General features: G+C 36.2%; 1 protein-coding gene across 6 annotated transcripts in view; it reads right to left on the bottom strand.

Moving 5' to 3' along the window:
• Positions 1–19,663, bottom strand: part of LOC309627645 (UPF0462 protein C4orf33) — a 94,037-nt gene that overhangs the window by 31,909 nt on the left and 42,465 nt on the right. For all 6 annotated transcript variants that reach the window (XR_014243884.1, XR_014243885.1, XR_014243886.1 and 3 more), the window contains 3 exons: positions 6,196–15,276; positions 5,975–6,094; positions 2,743–2,804 (listed from right to left, as the gene is read on the bottom strand). The gene's annotated coding sequence lies outside the window, so the exon portion shown is untranslated. The remainder of the gene's footprint in view (positions 1–2,742; positions 2,805–5,974; positions 6,095–6,195; positions 15,277–19,663) is intronic.

Genomic DNA, 19,663 nt, shown 5'->3' with positions numbered 1-19,663 from the left:
TAAAGTCTTATAAATACTCAAGATTTTCGACTTGTTTTCAACTTTTGTTTTCTATTTTTAATGTTTTATGCATTTATATGATTAAAACTACAAAATATTTGGGTTTTACTCATTGAAACTGCTCTCCTCGAGATGTGAATGTCCACACAATTAATAAGAGTGAAGAAAATAACTGATTCATTTTGAAGAAATTATCTTAGCAACTCAAGTTAATATAGTTATTATCAACAGAAGCAGCACAGGGATTAAAGAGCATGGACTTTAAAAACCAGACTTCTTGAATTCAAATTTAGACTCTTACTTACTAGCTGTGAAACCTTGGTTAAGTTATTCAACAGATATGTTTCCTCACCTGTAAAATGTATTATGGTATGGCTAAAGGATTTAACATGTGAAAAGTGCTTAGAAGAGCATTTGACACAGTGTAAGCATTGTGTAAACTAATGTAAGCATTGTTGGTCATTATTGCTGCTGCTGTTGTTATCTAAAACAACTGATGCTCAATTAGCAGATCTCAGGTTTCACCTGACTTGGCAAAAACAATGCAGTGCTTTAAAACGCCTCATTGACTGGCTTATTTTATCATCTCACACTTTGCTTCAAAGAAAAAAAATGAGGATCAGAACTGCCCCATAGATGCACAAAAGTTCAGGTGTACACATCCAAATTGATGACGCATTTTAGCAATGGTAGTAACGCCAAAGCCAAGAATAGCACGGTGGTTCCCTCTGCCACTTACTCTTTTTCCTCTAAGGAAAAGGAATGCAATGGAAAGCAAATTATCTGACTGGGAGCTTGGGACCTGAGACAGAAAGAATCTAATGCTGATTGCTTCTGCGTGTTTTCTATGACAATATGATAATATGTTCAAAAACAATGTTTGCCCTGTGATTCTAGAGATCTCATGCTCAAATATGCAGAGGACCAGGCATGCAGTGTAACTATGAGAAGCACTCTGAGTGTAAGTAGTTAAATTCAAAATTGTAAAAACACACTGTAAGTAAAGAAACGGAAAAACAAAACCAAAACAAACAAACAAACAAAAAAGACCAACCTGCTGGTCATATTCAGCTATTTAGATGCCTGGTTATACACTCAAAGGTGAATAGTGACTTCATCTGGGTAGTAATATTACAGTTGATTTTTATTTGTGTATGTGCCTTTTATTATTTCCTAAGTGTTTCACAATGTATATGATTTCCTTTTATCATCAAATGAGAAAAGTATACAAAATATGTGATTTTTTAAAAAAAAGTATAGGTTCAGTGACTCAGCTACACCTAACTGAATTTGCTAATTTGTTACATCTAAGAAAATCATAAAACAAGCTTTGTGATAAGAGGACAGAAATGAATAAGCACTTTAAGGAACAACTTTTACCAAAAGAAAGAGAAAGAAATCTGTGGGTGAGGTTAATTTGAGGAGGTGAAGTACGTACTTAGACGACTGGCTGTCACAGAGGAAAGTCCAATATAGCATTTTCACCAGGCAAAATGTGAAGGGATTCAAATAGACTGAATGTGGTAAGTGCTTTTTAAGTGTGGTAAAATTGTATTTAACAATCCAAAATGACTATCTAAAGAATTCTTTCTTTCTTTAAAGCTATAGCCATGCAGTTTGTCTCTAAACCATAATCCTTGACTGAGCATCTTTACAGATATCAATATTGTTTGCCCAGCACAGTAAGGGCCAGAAGAATCCATACACCCTTGTCTGGACTTTGTGTAGAAATGGGTGATGCCCTGGATGGAGTTAAATAGATGGCTTTAAATTTTAAAAGTTTAAAGTTTAAAACAAACGGTTTGGAACTCAGAACTCATCACATTAGGAAATTACCTTCTAAACTTTGTTTGCTTGTTAACTCAAAGACAAAGTCTATAAAATGTAAGGGGTGTGTGTGTGTGTGTGTGTGTGTGTATGTCTGTATAGAACTTATTTAGTGGAGTTGAACTAGAATCATAAGTATCCTAAAAAAACACTGGGTATCATAACTACACTAGAAGCTCTCTATAATTTTGAGACCTGTGAGACTAGTTTCATGAAAAAACACCAATCATGATGAATTTAAATCAGGAAGTGGGTCAGCCTTAAGGAAATATCATATTCTCAATCACCTGTGTGATTCTGTATTTCAGTGGAAATGCACAGTCTACCTACTTTAATGCTTCTAACTTCGTATGAGGTCTACAATAATAAATATGGGTGGGACACATGCATATTTTTCAAACAAAATAGAATGAGAGTTTAATGATTTTTTTAACATATTTATTAGAGTATAATTGCTTTATGAGTTTAATGATTTTTAAAACTATTTGGAAAGTTAGCCTAAAGCAGTGAGAGCTTGTGTATATTAAAAGAGAACTTACGGGGCTTCCCTGGTGGCGCAGTGGTTAAGAATTCTGCCTGCCAATGCAGGGGACACAGGTTCGAGCCCTGGTCCGGGGAGATCCCACATGCCGTGGAGCAACTAAGCCCGTGCGCCACAACTACTGAGCCTGTGCTCTAGAGCCTGCAAGCCACAACTACTGAGCCCACGTGCCACAACTACTGAAGACCGCATGCCTAGAGCCTGTGCTCCACAACAAGAGAAGCCACTGCAATGAGAAGCCCACACACCTCAACGAAGAGTAGCCCCTACTCACCACAATGAGAGAAAGCCTGTGCATAGCAATGGAGACTCAACACAGCCAAAAATAAATAAATAAAATAAATTTATTAAAAAAAAAAAAAGAGAGAACTTACGGGCCGAGTTCCACCTCCAGGTGCTGTTTAGTCTTGCTGTTCGAACAAAAACGATTCAACAACTGCAAATAAAAAACAATCATCATATTGAGAAATTTAATCCACAAAGAGTCAAGAAAGGGAACATTTGTAAAGAGTCACATTCTGAAGAATGGAAATCTAGTACCTTATAAAATTAAAGTTTTATATTCAACATTACTGCAAACTATTTCAGAAAACTCGATGTAGCATTCTCGGGACCTTGTGAATATTAAAAGTTAATTTATATGTTGTCCATACAAAGTAATGTTTCAATTGTTTCCTGAAGTGATTTCATTGAAACATTAATTCCGCAGAATTTCTACAGATAGTAGGTATTAAATGTGGGAGGCAGCTTAGAATAGTAGTTGACTTCAAATTGTGCCTAAGCCATTTATGTAACCTTGGACAAATTTCTCAAATGCTTTACGCTTCAGTTTCCTAATCTGTCAAATGCAGGTAAAAATGGTATCTACGTCATAGGACTAATATATGAAGTTTTTAGAATAGTGTCTGGCACATAGTAAGTACTCAATAAATTCTAGTTGCCATTGTTGTTATTAGTATTACTGAAAAGTGGAAAATATGTTTATGTATGTTGGGTTAATAATATGAAACAGATTTCTTTTCTGAAGGATTTGGGAATTACTAATATGCTAATATTCATAGTGACTCTCCAAGGGACAAATAGAGTTTGCAGTGTTTTCCAAACATTTTTCACTGGAACCTTTTTCTTTCCCCTCAGCCTGTTTTTGAAAATTAATGTCAATGAACAGACTTGAGGGATTAAATAAATAAAAAGAGAATTTCAAAAAGAATTTTTTAAAAAGATAATACAAACAAATTCATCTACTGTAATCAATCTAGTAAGGAATTTTAAAAACTCCAGTTCTAAAATCAGACAACCTGGCCTTTTGAGTACCAGCTCCATTAGTTATGCACTGAGTGATCACAGGCAAGATAATGACCTTCTCTGAGCCTCTGCTTCCTCATTTGTAAAATGGTGATGGTAACAATACCTATCTCACAGGATTTCAGTGAGGATTAAATGGAACAGTACTTATAAAGTGTTCGCCAGAAATGTGGTCAAGTGGGGGACAGAGATTCTGCTCAGGGCATCCTGTGCACTGGCATGTCTCCATTCTTCTACGTCCACATCCGACATGACCTTCTGATGCCACATGAGACTTGAGAATTCAGAATGTCTCCAAATATTTCTGATTAAGGACACATTATTGCTAGTATAAGATTTTCTTAAGTGATAACATAAATCCCAACCATAAAAGGCCATGGCATAATAAATCATTCACCTTCTCAGAGCCTTCATGACTGAGCCCTGCTGGGACTGTGCCATTACCAAGACTTTGGGGGCCAAAGGAAGCTGCTCAGAGAGATCCTGTATCTTCTCCTGCTCTGTGTGTGCTTGCTTCTGCCAGATTTCTGTATTCTTTGTCATTACAAATTGGGCAATTAATATAATTTATTATATTGGGGTATGAGTGGCACAGAGGAGGGGTGTTCTTTCTATCTGTAGCTAAACAGAAATATTACAGCAAAAACAGTGCCTCAACATAAGCACAAAATGAATATTAATTGTTAGCTATCGTTCCCATTCAGAGTTGGACCCAAGGTTTATGGGTCCAGAAGCTTAACAATGTGGGAGGACCCTGTCTGAAAAAATTCAAAATTATCAAAACAAAAGTAGACATGGGACATTAGAAGGGAACCATGCAAGTAAGGGGCCCTGAAGCATAAGTTTCATTAGCTTTATGGTAAATCCACTCAGGGAACAGAAAAGACATGTTCTTGCCTTTTAGTTTTAAAGATAATGAGGAAAACAGACATTACCTAAGAATTGAAACAGCAGTCAAAAATAATAGAGAAAATTCAATTTGGGGTTATGCAAATGTCATGAAGCAGTATATAATAAATTTTTTGATGAATGGCACAGCATAGATATATTATAGGAGCTCAAAAGATAGAGTAATCACCAAGAACTGGATTATCTTAGAAGTCTTCATAGAGGAGGTGACATTTTAGTCAGGTTGAAAAGGGAGGATTTGGGTAGGCTGAAAGAAAGGGAAATTCTATGTGTTCAAAGGTTCAAATCATTTAAGTTAGAACGAGCAGACATGCTTGGTTGAGGCAGAGGTTTCTGGAAGAACAGTAACTGAACACAGTTTGAAGAGCAGCCAATCAAAGGCCTTGAACAGCAGTCTAACAATTTTGGGCTTAACCTTGCAAGCAAAACGGAGCTATTAATCTTCTTGAAAAAATGTAGTGACATAATCAAAGTGGTGTTTTAGGACCACCAGCCAGGTCATTGTGTGTGGGATAAGCAGGATCAGGGAGACGCTGGGAGCAGAAACCCGTCGCAAACCATACTGTAACAGTCTAGACAGTCCTCAACAAGTCATGCTGAGGATGGAAATGAAGGGACATATTCAAGGGATACCCCCAAAGAACAATCAGCAGGATTTGATAACTGTTTGTGGAGGCAAAAAAATGAAGAGGTCAATGATGCATCAGGATCTCAAAACTGGTAACTTGGAGAATAACAGAAACTGGTAAGTCAGAAATAAAAGTGATTGTGTATAAAGACAAGTTCAGATTCAGGTATGAGAAGTTTGGGATAAAGAAAGGGTATGTTCAGGTTTTCATGTCCACAACAAAGTGGTAAATATGGTTTCAAGAGAGATCCTGGAGAAAGAATTTCTACTCATTAAATTCTAGTAGTTGAAGAAATGAATTTTTTAAACAGGACAATAGCATATCTTGGAAGGTTCTGGATTTGGAGTCAAGAGGCCTCAGATGTAGACACAGGTATGTTTAAGGTAGCCAGACTTCTAGACTCCTCACAGGCAGAGTTCCAATACACTATGATTCCATGAAAAGGTTACCTTATTTTCCCTAACTTATTCAATGAAATCTATAAATTACTAAAACATAAAATATCTGGATGAAAAATCTTTCTCAAAATATATAGCTACATTTTGAGAAATAAGAATCACAAGACTACCAAAAAATATTTTAAAGGTACAGTTTTATAGTTCCTAGAACTTAGAGAACACTGTCAATTTAAATTTAAGGATGCGTGCTTTACAAATGCCATTAAATACTTGAAACAAATCAATTATCTATATTTATTACTTGAACTAACATTTTCACATGAATTGTTCATACTGTTTCATAGATAATTTTCTTAAATACCTACCAGATATAGACTGTTCATTCCAAAAATCTCAGTTCCAGGTCACACAGTTTTTGACCTCATCTTTCCATGTCACTGCACTTTCAGATACGTGGGATGAGTAGCATGAGGTATCTGGAAACTCTGAGAGGATTAACAGATATTGTAAGAGAGCACTGCCATATATCACAACACGTGCTCTCTAGTTCTCTCAGCTTCGGCACTCAGAACAGAAAATTTCTCACCTTCATACTCCATCAAAAGGCAGTCCTGCTTCGCCTGGTAGTGCTGGGGATCATCAAAGAAAGGATCATTCACTTTCATCAGTAAGCCCTGGACCCCAGAATCAAACTTGAGAGTCACAGGGCTGTGCAGCACTGGTAAACTGTGCCATGTTGTGGTAATTCTATATTCCAACTGTCAAAATAAGACAGAAAAGCAAATCCCATGGTATACGTAAAGCAATGTCTTTCTTGCTTCCTTGGTCTTGATCAAATTAAACTGAAATAACATTTTTTACTAATATCCTCGAGGCAATCAATACCCCATTACATTTTAAGGAATTATATTAATTGTAGTAAGACATTTTTGTGCTGTATTCACGCACAGCAAAATTTGTACAAAAAATATTTTGAGGAATGGCTTTTTGTGACTTAATACACAGGTACTTTTATTTATGTAGTATTTACAATGTTTAATGATGTGAATTTGCTTTTATTCATTTGTTGGGGAAGCAGAAAACTTTCCTTTACTCTTCTAGGTTCTTCCAGCTGGTCTAAGAATTAAATTGACGTGAGACAGATTAAAAGGAGAAAATGAAACTTAATTTTGTACATATGGGAACCCCACATACATGAGAGGTTCAAAGACCAAAAGGTAAAATGATGTATAGATGCCATCCTGAGCTAAGGAATGGGATAGGGGCCCAGGGCTTCCAAGGATAGAAGGGTTATTCACAGGACAGTAAGAAGAAAAGCAGAAGTTTGATAATTAGATGTTTGCCCTGCCATATAGATGGGGCCACTTAGATAAAATTTATCTCTGGTAATAAATCTTTTCTGGGAAAAATTCCTAATTCAAATTCTTCTGCCTTTCTCTAGTTAAGAGAAAGGCAGTAGTTTCTCTTGAACCTGCAGGGACTCAATTGCTCCCAGCTCAAAACAATCTTCATACAAAAGTGACACATTCTGAGGAGGCTCATTCCGAACCCCTACACATTCCATAAATAATTTTTGAGATCGTATTATGTGTGCAGCTTCTCACTAGGTTCTGCAGAGAAAATTCAAAGTAGAAGATGTAACCCCTGCCCTAAAAGAACATATAATCTTTATAATCAGAAAGAAAGACAAAATGCACATCTAAAAACCAATGAACAGTTCAACGAAGCATAGATTTAGAACCTGGCTGGATAACACAGAAAAGTAATAGAAACACGGAGATAAATATAGGTTGGAGTAGTCAGAAAATGCCTCCTGGGACTTGAGCTGCACATGAAAGGAAAATACATATGTTGAATATAACTATCTCGGATAGTTTATTCTGGGTATTTATTTTACCTACTTCAAGTTTTTTGAGAACAGGAAATAATGATGTCAATTAGACAGCATTTATTATTCACAGCCCATGCTAGCTTCTGACTTCTATGTATCCCCCCAAAATGTAATATTAGAATGTTGTTCTTACCTGGGTATACATTAAATGCTTATTAAGTGTTAATCAATTAATAAAACAAACATTTCTTGTGTAACCACCATCTGCCTTTTCTGTGCTAGATGTTAGAACTCCAAAAACAAGACACTTCCCTTGCCCTTAGGTAACTCACAATCTGGTGGAAAAGAGAACTGTGAACAACACGTGAGAAAACTGTGAAAGTGCTGTAACAGAAGTATGGGAGCCCTGACCAGGAAGCCTCTAGTTCTGACTGTGGGGATTGGAAGAGTAGACAGTGTCAGCAAAGACTTCACAGAAGTTACAACTGAAAGATGTGCTGGAAAAGAACAGGAAAGGACACAAGTGTGATTATGAATGGAGAAAACTGCTTGTTAAAAGGAGCATAAAGAGCATGGTGGGTGATGGGGGGATATACGAGAGAAATGATGCTGGAAGAGGGTGAAGATCCTGGGGGCTAACATTAGAGTTTATGCTGAAGCTACGGGAAAACAATGTCCAGTTCTAAGCAGAGAATTTACTGACAAGGTTTTTGTTTTAAAAGAATTACTCTGAAGGATGTCTAGAAGAACAAAAATACTCTAAGAAATTTGGAGTCTTATTCAAAATTTAATTTTCTATTCCAATTTCCCCTAACTAAACTGGTTAAGTCTTTGTTTTCAAAGTTATAGTCTTTATTTCAAATGATTCTGTGAAACGTCTGTGAGAGAAAAGGATCTTAAAGAATAGAATTGAACTCAATTCAGTAACAATGGGACTCTTTATTCCCTCTCTACAACATAATACTTCTTGAACCGCTGAGTGTTAGGTACACTTATGCATTCTCAATTACTCATTTCTCATTATGTAAAGAAAATTAACCAAAGTGATTCTGATGGAAGGAAAGACAGCAAAATTTTGAGCCAGTAATAAATTAGTGTAAGCATTGAAGGCTATAGGTTTAAACAGCCATTTAGAAAACTATCTCATCATAAGAGCAAAAGAAATTTATCCATATATTCAGTGGTATGATTGTTCTTTTGCTCCTAAATATTCTCAAATTATGTCTAGCTCTGAGCTACTTTTGCTTAGAAAAAGAGTTAAGAACAATTTTTAAAAAGTATTATGTTGAAGGTTTTTTTCCTTTTCTTATAAATAGATTATGTTCTTTCTAATATCCCAAAATGGGATATAAGAAATACAGAAGATATAACAATTGTAAATATTTATGCACCCAACATAGGAGCACCTCAATATATAAGGCAAATACTAACAGCCGTAAAAGGGGGAATCGACAGTAACACAGAGTAGGGGACTTTAACAGCTAACTTTCAACAATGGACAGATCATCCAAAATGAAAATAAAAACGGAAACATACGCTTTAAATGATACATTAAACAAGATGGACTTAATTGATATTTATAGGACATTCCATCCAAAAACAACAGAACACACTTTCTTCTCAAGTGCTCATGGAACATTCTCCAGAATAGATCATAACTTGGGTCACAAATCAAGCCTTGGTAAATTTAAGGAAATTGAAATCGCATCAAGTATCTTTTCTGACCACAACGCTATGAGACTGAATATCAATTACAGGAAAAAATCTGTAAAAAATACAAATACAGGGAGGCTAAAAACTACACTACTTAATAACCAAGAGATCACTGAAGAAATCAAACAGGAAATCAAAAAATACCTAGAAACAAATGACAATGAAAACATGATGACCCAAAACCTATGGATGCAGCAAAAGCATACCTAAGAGTGAAGTTTATAGCAATACAATCCTACTTCAAGAAACAAGAAACATCTCAAATAAACAACCTAACCTTACACCTAAAGCAATTAGAGAAAGAAGAACAAAAAAACCCCAAAGTTAGCAGAAGGAAAGAAATCATAAAGATCAGATCAGAAATAAATGAAAAAGAAATGAAGGAAACAATAGCAAAGATGAATAAAACTAAAAGCTGGTTCTTTGAGAAGATAAACAAAATTGATAAACCATTAGCCAGACTCATCAAGAAAAAAAGGGAGAAGACTCAAATCAATAGAATGAGAAATGAAAACGGAGAAGTAACAACTGACACTGCATAAATAAAAAAGATCATGAGGGGCTTCCCTGGTGGCGCAGTGGTTGAGAGTCTGCCTGCCAGTGCAGGGGACACGGGTTCGAGCCCTGGTCTGGGAGGATCCCACATGCCGCGGAGCGGCTGGGCCCGTGAGCCACAACTGCTGAGCCTGCGCGTCTAGAGCCTGTGCTCTGCAACGGGAGGGGCCGCAACAGTGAGAGGCCTGCGCACCGTGATGAAGAGTGGCCCCCACTTGCCGCAACTGGAGAGGGCCCTTGCACAGAAACGAAGACCCAACACAGCCAAAAATAAATAAATAAATAAATAAATTTATATACATATTAAAAAAAGATCATGAAAGATGACTACAAGCACCTATAAGCCAATAAAATGGGCAACCTGGAAGAAATGGATAAATCCTTAGAAAAGCACAACCTTCCGAGACTGAACCAGGAAGAAATAGAAAATATAAACAGACCAAACACAAGCACTGAAATTGAGACTGTGATTAAAAATCTTCCAACAAACAAAAGCCCAGGACCAGATGGCCTCACAGGCGAATTCTATCAAACATTTAGAGAAGAGCTAACACCTATCCTTCTCAAACTCTTCCAAAATATAGCAGATGGAGGAACACTCCCAAACTCATTCTATGAGGCCACCATCTCCCTGAAACCAAAACCAGACAAAGATGTCACAAAGAAAGAAAACTACAGGCCAATATCCCTGATGAACACAAATGCAAAAATCCTCAACAAAACACTAGCAAACAGAATCCAACAGCACATTAAAAGGATCATACACTATGATCAAGTGGGGTTTATCTCAGGAATGCAAGGATTCTTCAATATATGCAAATCAATCAATGTGATACACCATATTAACAAATTGAAGGAGAAAAACCATATGATCATCTCAATAGATGCAGAAAAAGCTTTTGGAAAAATTCAACACTGATTTATGATAAAAACCCTCCAGAAAGTAGGCATAGAGGGAACTTACCTCAACATAATAAAGGCCATATATGACAAACCCACAGCCAACATAGTGCTCAATGGAGAAAAACTGAAACCATTTCCTCTAAGATCAGGAGCAAGACAAGATTGTCCACTCTCATCACTATTATTCAACATAGTTCTGGAAGTTTTAGCCACAGCAATCAGAGAAGACAAAGAAATAAAAGGAATCCTAATTGGAAAAGAAGAATTAAAACTGTCACTGTTTGCAGATGACATGATACTATACATAGAGAATCCTAAAGATGCTATCAGAAAACTACTGGAGCTAATCAATGAATTTGGTAAAGTAGCAGGATACAAAATTAATGCACAGAAATCTCTTGCATTTCTATACACTAAGGATGAAAAATCTGAAAGAGAAATTAAGGAAACACTCCCATTTACCACTGCAACAAAAAGAATAAAATACTTAGGAATATACTTACCTAAGGAGACAAAAGAGCTGTATGCAGAAAACTATAAGACGCTGATGAAAGAAATAAAAGATGATACAAACAGATGGAGAGATATACCATGTTCTTGGATTGGAAGAATCAATATTGTGAAAATGACTATACTACCCAAAGCAATCTACAGATTCAGTGCAATCCCTATCAAAATACCAATGGCATTTTTCATAGAACTACAACAAAAAGTTTCACAATTTGTATGGAAACACAGAAGACCCCGAATAACCAAAGCAATCTTGAGAAAGAAAAACAGAGCTGGAGGACTTAGGCTCCCTGACTTCAGACTATACTACAAAGCTACAGTAATCAAGACAGTATGGTACTGGCACAAAAGCAGAAATATAGATCAATGTTATAGGATAGAAAGCCCAGAGATAAACCCACGCACATATGGTTACCTAATTTACGACAAAGGAGGCAAGAACATACTATGGAGAAAAGACAGCCTCTTCAATAAGTGGTGCTGGGAAAACTCGACAGCTACTTGTAAAAGAATGAAATTAGAACACTCCCTAACACCACACACAAATAAACTCAAAGTGGATTAAAGACCTAAATATAAGGACAGACACTATAAAACTCTTAGAGGAAAATATAGGCAGAACACTCTATGACAAATCACAGCAAGATTCTTTTTGACCCACCTCCTAGAGAACTGGAAATAAAAACAAAAATAAACAAAGTGGACCTAATGAAACTTAAAAGCTTTTGCACAGCAAAGGAAACCACAAACAAGATGAAAAGACAACCCTCAGAATGGGAGAAAATATTTGCAAATGAAGCAACTGACAAAAGATTAATCTCCAAAAATTTACAAGCAGCTCATGCAGCTCAACATCAAAAAAACAAACAACCCAATCCAAAAATGGGCAGAAGACCTAAATAGACATTTCTCCAAAGAAGATATACAGATTGCCAACAAACACATGAAAGGATGCTCAACATCACTAATCATTAGAGAAATGCAAATGAAAACTACAGTGAGGTATCACCTCACACCAGTCAGAATGGCCATCATCAAAAAACCTACAAACAATAAATGCTGGAGAGGGTGTGAAGAAAAGGAAACCCTCTTGCACTGTTGGTGGGAATGTAAATTGATACAGCCACTATGGAGAACACTATGGAGGCTCCTCAAAAAACTAAAAATAGAACTACCATACGACCCAGCAATCCCACTACTGGGCATATACCCTGAGAAAAGCATAATTCAAAAAGAGTCATGTACCAGAATGTTCTTTGCAGCTCTATTTACAATAGCCAGGACATGGAAGCAACCTAAGTGTCCATCGACAGATGAATGGATAAAGAAGATGTGGCACATACATACAATGGAATATTACTCAGCCATAAAAAGAAACGAAATTGAGTTATTTGTAGTGAGGTGGACGGACCTAGAGACTGTCATACAGAGTGAAGTAAGTCAGAATGAGAAAAATAAATACCATATGCTAACACATATATATGGAATCTAAAAAAAAAAAAAAGGTTGTGAAGAACCTAGGGGGAGGACAGGAATAAAGACACAGATGTAGAGAATGGACTTGAGTACACAGGGAGGGGGAAGGGTAAGGTGGGATGAACTGAGAGAGTGGCATGGACTTATATACACCACCAAATGTAAAACAGATAGCTAGTGGGAAGCAGCTGCATAGCACAGGGAGATCAGCTCGGTGCTTTGTGACCATCTAGAGGGGTGGGATAGGGAGGGTGGGAGGGAGATGCAAGAGGGAGGAGATATGGGGATATATGTATATGTATAGCTGATTCACTTTGTTATAAAGCAGAAACTAACACACCATTGTAAAGCAATTATACTCCAATAAAGATGTTAAAAAAAAAAAAAAGGAAACCAAGCTGCATTAAAGGTAGGGCTAGGTTGTATCAAATTAGAGCATTTTATTTCTAGGTTTTCTACCCATATCTATAAGGGTAAAAAGTTACAGAGAGTTAACACAATTAGGTCAAGTCAATGGAATCAATGTAAATACACAGTCTGGTTAACCAGGCTACAAACTCATTACTGTATCATTTCTTCAATTACAGGGCTTAAAATTTTTGCCCAGCTCTTTTCAAGTAAGTACTTCTGTTCTCTACCTTGCTTATGTAGACACAGCCCTAAAAGAAAGCCAGTAATTTATGTAGGCTTCTATAGTCATTTTTTATCCTTCTGATAAGTATCTTTGAAGTTATATTTTTTCAGACCTAATATACTACTACTGAGTCATGATTCTTTTTTTAAGATTTAATTGTACATGGGAAAAAAAGTGATAAAATCAAACTGATCCTTATAGGGGAATCAGTTTATGTTTTATGAAGTATATGAAGTATCAACAAAATAGAATTATTAGCTTTATTTAATAAGGTCTAAACATAGCTAATATTTTATATGTGTATTAAAATCATAGGTTACTATTTTGAATTTGGGAAAATATGCATATATTTAGCTATTACCACAAAGTTGCTTTATAGAATAAAATGGTGAGGCTGTTTATAATCTGAATTTATTCATCTGAAATATAAATATATAAAAGCATATATGTATGTATATATCAGGTAATCTAGTAATCCTATGTACTTTCACATATTTCTCAAATTTAAATAGGACTTAATGCGTAGCATTTTTACTCCCATTAAGATATAAGACAATGTTTAATTTTAAGCTTTAATTATACCTTACTTATAAGCAAGACATAGAAAAAAACAGGAAATATAAGGCTTAAAATTATATAAGGTATCTATCTACATTCTAGCAATTAATATAGTGATGAGCTAGATACAAATAATAGTATAGGAATAATATAGAATCCGAATTTGGAAAAGAAAAAGTTACATGATATTCATTGAGCAATACAAAATTATAACAGCATAAAGCTTGTCCCACTGTAGAACAAGGTGATCTCTGAAATTACAAGGCAGTGAATTCAGAACCATAAAACGGAAATATTACTTCATAACCTTTAGTTAACCTGTAGCTACAGTTCCATAGGAGGCCATAAAAACAAATTCTGTGGTTGGATTTAAAAACTGGATAACTTTATAGCTACTCCTAGTATCAAGCTTCAAGCTCATTGCCTTCAGCAGCTGGAATAGAATTCTTTGATCATTCACATCAGTAGACCACTAGGTATGAAGGTAGGTGGTACTACGTGTTATTCTAAAGATTAAATACTGTGTTTTTGGAGTCAAATGACACTGTTTACCACCTTGGTCTCCTTTCTAACATGCGGAGAGTGGTGAAGGAGCACAGAAGCTGCAGGAAGCTGCCCTCCTAAGTCAGAATTATCATTCTCTTATGGAGTCTTCCCAACAATTTACAAACCCACATGTACAGTAAACCTACTTTTGATAAAACACCAGCGTCAGATGGATGCTAGTGTTCCCATTTCCAGGTTATTTCATCCTGAGTGATCTTCTGTTTCCAAGCTGAAGCTTCACTGTCCAGAATGCCCACTCTTCTCTACATGGTGCTTTAGCTTCTGAGGTTACTTCCTGTATCTATCATTTGCTCAAAAACTACATTTTACAGTGTCCTATCTATACAAACATTTAAATTGTTTGTTAAAATGCACTGTCCTTTCATCATTATACATGCTTTTAAACTGCTATTTCCTGCTCTGTGCCTTTGCTCTTTCTGCCTCTATCACAGGAAAGCCATTCTCTGCCTCTCCCACATCAACTGTCCCTCTTAATTCCAGTTTCTTCATGAAGTGATTCCTGCTCTCCTCAGATGAAAGTGACACTCCAAACCCACCTTCCCTGTATGTCCAAAATATTGCACCCATATTTCTAGTATTTATCCATTTCTACCTTATTTGAAATGATGCATAAATGAATACAACTTACCTCTTGCTCAGCTCTCTTGCAGAATGTAAAAATTTTATAAGCAGTTCCTGCACTTAATTCATCACTTGTGTGTTTCTCAGCACCTAGTCTAGTGTCTTCAATGTGCCAATTGCTCCATAAGCATTTGTGGCACAAAAGAATAATTAAATGAATGAGGTTTGTTATTTATTGGACAATAATCCATGTGGAGAACTGCTTTGCAACATACCTGTTACCAATATCTTTATATAATTCTCACCTCTCCTCTTCCAGCTGGCAGTTGTTTTCTTTCTTACTTTTGAAAATTTCAGTCCTTTAAAATAATAAAAAGAAAATTAATCTCTATAAAAAATACAAAAAAAATACAGTTCTTAGATCCAGTATTCACATGAAAAGAAATACTGCAGTAAAAATAAATAAAAGAATGCTGAGACTGTCATTATTTTAAACACAGTCTTGTGGTTGTTTCTGGGTAGAGCTGAATAAGGCACCAAAAATAGCAGTTTGTTAACCTGCTTCTTCCATCTAGTGGCAAAAAGCAGTAAGAAACAATGTCCTAGAAAAACGTTGTGATCAGATGGTTCTAACTGCCATTTCAGGAATTACTTGATGGTGAGAGTCCAACATCCAAGCTTTAGGTTATGAGTATATGATAATTATTAAAAAAAAATAATTCTAGCAAATTGGCAGGGTTCAGCTCAGGTAACGGTAGAGTTACTTAAATTCGTAAGTGTATTTGCCTGTTTTAACAAAGACTCCTGATATGTATATAAAGGTATATATCACCCTGCATTAAATTGTAATGGATTTGTTTTTGGATACATAGTTTTATTTCTGGACCAAATTGTTGGATAACTATTCAGAATTCCATTATTTCCTCAGCTATTGGCACAGGGCTACTGTGCTATTATAAGTTTCAAGAGGTAAAACTGAGAGCCACTGAAAGTGACCTATCCCATTGGAATTACCAGTTAAAATACTTTTGCAATAATAATAGCAGGCAGTGAAATACATTATGACCTAAGGCATGGGGTCAAATTGGAGGAAAAGAGGTAAAGTTTAAAGGAGATACAATCAGCTGTTCTGCATTGTTCAAGCTGCTTCAAAGGCATTAATGAAAAGTTACATGCAACTGCACAGCATAATTGTGCACGCTCTGCACTCTCAAAGGCCACCAGCTAATACCTAATACATGAGGTTTGACTGCCCTTCTAAAGCTTTGTTTGCCTCACTGCAAATGTAATTAATGTTTTAGAAGTCAAATGTGGGTTATGCAGAAATGGATAAAATGTTCTCCAAGACAAGTTTTTCCCCTTCACCTATTCAACTGAGCCAGTTAACAATGCATAATGGTAATATAAATTAAGGGTTATCAATATATTAAGTGGAAAATATATTAAGATTACATAAAAGAAATAAAAGTATTAGTACCATAATTATATGAAATTCAATATTTTGTATTAAAAGAAGACTTTTTGTTTCCTAATTTTCAAGAACTGAAAAACCCTGCCTTAACACCCTCAACCCCGAAAGCAAATTTGAGTGTAGAAGGATTGGCTGTTGGTTTTCCTCCTCTCCCTAGCCGCCCTCCTTGCTCAAATGAAAGTAGACTAAAGTTTTATGTTCTGTCACATATGGGAGAGAAGGAGGGGAAATAGAGCGATGACACAGAGGAGAGGGTGAAGCAAAGAAGATGGGATCATAGTGCAAAGCCATCTGGGAAAATAACAGGGCAGAAGGTGGTTCCCATTTCCCCAGTATTCTTGTGGCCAGTCTTCCTGGATTTCACTAAGGAAAGGGTGCCAATTAACTGGGAGATCACTGGAGCCATTGCCACTGTTTAGATGTCCCAAAAGCCACAAGACTCGAAGCCTCACCCCCAATAATTAAATTAACACAAATGATTGTTGCCACATGGTGTCAGCAAGAGCCAGGATAGGGATGGAATCCCGTGGCCCAGCAGGACTGCTGGCACCTGTAGTGGAAACTAGTCTGGCACTTGTCATTTACTTCATAATCATGAGTCCTCACATTATAGGCAATTGAAATGTGTGGAACTCTCTTATGGTGTTATAATATAGTTTTGCAAAAACTAGAGTGTTGGTATTTAAAATTTTCTTTCCCAGTGAACAAGTTCAGTTCCAGAGAAGTGAACTTCAGGCAAACTGTATATACGCAGTTATTGGCATTAATATTCTATTCATTATGTTTATCAGTTCTTTGACCTTGATCAAGTTATATAACTTCTTTGAGCCTCAGTTTCCTCATCCATAAAATAGGGATGATGATGATACCCATCTGATAAGGTTTTTATGAGGAACTAAGTGAGAAAATGATTATAAATTGCTTGGAAAACGGTAGATGCTCAAGAGATATGAAATATTATTAAATTACAGGGTACTTAATATATACTAAGAATTTTTGTACATTACCCTGCATATATTAAGGTATCTAACATTTACTTATATGTGCTTGTAAAATAAAATTAACAGTGCTCCCTTTGGTGCAAATATTTCTTTATCATAGCTTACCTTTGTAAACAGGCATGGTGATTTTTTTAAATAGATCTTTATCGGATTATAATTGCTTCACAATACTGTGTTAGTTTCTGTTGTACAACAAAGTGAATCATCCATATGCATACATATATCCCCATAGGCTCTCCCTCTTGCGTCTCCCTCCCACCCTCCCTATCCCACCCCTTTAGGTTGTCGCAAAGCACTGAGCTAATCTCCCTGTGCTATGCTGCTGCTTCCCACTAGCTATTTTACATTTGGTAGTGTATATATGTCCATGGCACTCTCTCACTTCGTCCCAGCTTACCCTTCCCCTCCCCGTGTCCTCAAGTCCATTCTCTATGTCTACGTCTTTATTACTGCCTTGCCGCTAGGTTCATCAGTACCATTTTTTTTTTTTTTTTTAGATTCCGTATATGTGTGTTAGCATACAGTATTTGTTTTTCTCTTTCTGACTTACTTACTCTGTATGATAGACTCTAGGTCCATCCACCTCACTACAAATAACTCAATTTCCATTCTTTTTATGGCTGAGTAATATTCCATTGTATGTATGTGCCACATCTTCTTTATCCATTCATCTCTCGATGGACATTTAGGTTGCTTCCATGACCTGGCTATTGTAAATAGAGCTGCAATGAACATTGGGGTCCATGTGTCTTTTTGAATTATGGTTTTCTCAGGGTATATGCCCAGTAGTGGGATTGCTGGATCATACAGTAAACCTATTTTTAGTTTTTTAAGGAACCTCCATATTGTTCTCCACAGTGGCTGTATCAATTTACATTCCCACCAACAGTGCAAGAGGGTTTCCTTTTCTCCACACCCTCTCCAGCATTTGTTGTTTGTAGATTTTCTGATGATGCCCATTCTAACTGGTGTGAGGTGATATCTCATTGTAGTTTTGATTTGCATTTCTCTAATAATTAGTGATGTTGAGCATCTTTTCATGTGCCTCTGGGCCATCTGTATGTTTCCTTTGGTGAAATGTCTATAGGTCTTCCGCCCATTTTTTAATTGGATTGTTTGGTTTTTTGATATTGAGCTGCATGAGCTGTTTGTATATTTTGGAGATTAATCCTTTGTCCATTGTTTTATTTGCAAATATTTTCTCCCATTCTGAGTGTTGTCTTTTCGTCTTGTTTATGGTTTCCTTTGCTGTGCAAAAGCTTTGAAGTTTCATTAGGTCCCATTTATTTTTGTTTTTATTTTCATTATTCTAGGAGGTGGGTCAAAAAAGATCTCGCTGTGGTTTATGTCAAAGAGTGTTTTTCCTATGTTTTCCGCTAAAAGTTTTATAGTGTCTGGCCTTACATTTAGGTCTTTAATTCATTTGGAGCTTATTTTTGTGTGTGGTGTTAGGGAGTGTTCTGATTTCATTCTTTTACATGTAGCTGTCCAGTTTTCCCAGCACCACTTATTGAAGAGGCTGTCTTTTCTCCACTGTATGTTCTTGCCTCCTTTCTTGTAAATTAGGTAACCATATGTGCATGGGTTTATCTCTGGGCTTTCTATCCTGTACCATTGATGTATATTTCTGCTTTTGTGCCAGTACCATACTGTGTGGATTACTGTAGCTTTGTAGTATAGTTTGAAGCCGAGGAGCCTAATTCCTCCAGCTCCGTTTTTCTTTCTCAAGATTGCTTTGGCTATTCGGGGTCTTTTGTGTTTTCATACGAATTGTAAAATTTTTTGTTCTCATTCTGTGAAGAATGCCATTGGTAGTTTGATAGGGATTGCACTGAATCTGTAGATTGCTTTGGGTAGTATAGTCATTTTCACAATATTGATTCTTCCAATCCAAGAACATGGTATATTTCTCCAACTGTTTATGTCATCTTTGATTTCTTTCATCAGTGTTTTATAGTTTTCTGAGTACAAGTCTTTCGCCTCCTTAGGTAGGTTTATTCCTCAGTATTTTATTCTTTTTGTTGCGATGGTAAATGGGATTGTTTGCTTAATTTAATTTCTCTTTATGATTTTTCATTGTCAGTGTATAGGGATGCAAGAGATTTCTGTGCATTAATTTTGTATCCTGCAACCTTACCAAATTCACTGATTAGTTCTAGTAGTTTTCTGGTAGCATCTTTAGAATTTTCTATGTACAGTACCATGTCATCTGCAAACAGTGACATTTTTATTTCTTCTTTTCCAATTTTTATTCCTTTTATCTTTTTCTTCTCT

This window comes from Balaenoptera borealis, assembly GCF_965194805.1.
Source record: "Balaenoptera borealis genome assembly, chromosome: 4".
Lineage (NCBI taxonomy): Eukaryota > Metazoa > Chordata > Mammalia > Artiodactyla > Balaenopteridae > Balaenoptera > Balaenoptera borealis.
This window is presented reverse-complemented; position numbering and strand designations above follow the sequence as displayed.